The 1,059-nt window shown below is 33.0% G+C and overlaps 1 non-coding gene across 1 annotated transcript; it reads right to left on the minus strand.

Moving 5' to 3' along the window:
- Positions 1-786: 786 nt before the first annotated feature.
- Positions 787-858, minus strand: TRNAW-CCA. The gene has a single exon. It is a non-coding gene; the product is annotated as a tRNA-Trp (tRNA).
- Between the last annotated feature and the right edge of the window lie 201 nt (positions 859-1,059).

Consider the following 1,059-nt stretch of genomic DNA (forward strand, 5'->3'; position numbering starts at 1 on the left):
AATATCTTGCCTTGTCCCTGATTCAAGTGGGAAAATTTCAAGTTTCTCACCTTAAAATGTGACATATATGTCATTTTTGTATATATTCTTTATCAAGTTGAAAGGTTTCTCTCTATTCACAGTTAGTACTGAGAAAGTGTTGGGTTTTTTCAAAATATCTTTCTGTATATATTGATATTAGTATCTTATTTTTGTTTAGTAGCCTGATGATATGATGGGCTACATTTATATTTTTTCTTTATATAAGATTTGGGTAACTAGGAATTCCACAAAAATTTTGGATATTAATGACTGGTGATACTGGTTTTTGTTTCATTTTCCTTTCAGTTCTGTATTTTCTTTTAATAAACAACTTTGACTTGAATGTATAGCAAATATTTCAATCATTTCTTCATAGTTTCATGCCTTTGTCTTAAGAAAGTTGCTGTTCAACTTAAAATTAAAGTGTTCAGAACTATATTTGATAAATTAGTTTTATATATGTATATATCTATATAAATATTGTTTGGCTACTTTAAAAAGTTTTTTTTTTAATTGTTTTTGTTGCAAGCAGTGTTATAAACTATGGTGAGTTTGGGTATTTGAGTGTTACCAACTTCTTAAAATAAATTTTGTAGCTTCCAATGTTACTGTCAAAATTCAAATGTGTGTGATGTGATGTGAAGTCACTCAGTCATGTCCGACTCTTTGCGACCCCGTGGACGGTAGACCACCAGGCTTCTCCATCCATGGGATTCTCCAGGCAAGAATACTGGAGTGGGTTACCATTTCCTTCTCCAGGGGATCTTCCCAACCCAGGGATCGAACCCGGGTCTCCCGCATTGGAGGCAGATGCTTTAACCTCTGAGCCACCAGGGAAGCCAAAATTCAAATAGTATATATAATACGTGAAGTTCCTATTCCCTCAAAGTTGGAAGTCTAACTGATAATATTTGGGCTGTGGTTTAAGGAAAATAATCTGCTTCTGGAAAACTCAAGGTATTATTACAATGTAATGAGTCTGTACTTAGACTTTTAATGTTACTATTATAATTGCATGTATCATCTTTCAAATTACCT

The sequence above is a fragment of the Cervus elaphus genome, chromosome 9, assembly GCF_910594005.1.
Source record: "Cervus elaphus chromosome 9, mCerEla1.1, whole genome shotgun sequence".
NCBI lineage: Eukaryota > Metazoa > Chordata > Mammalia > Artiodactyla > Cervidae > Cervus > Cervus elaphus.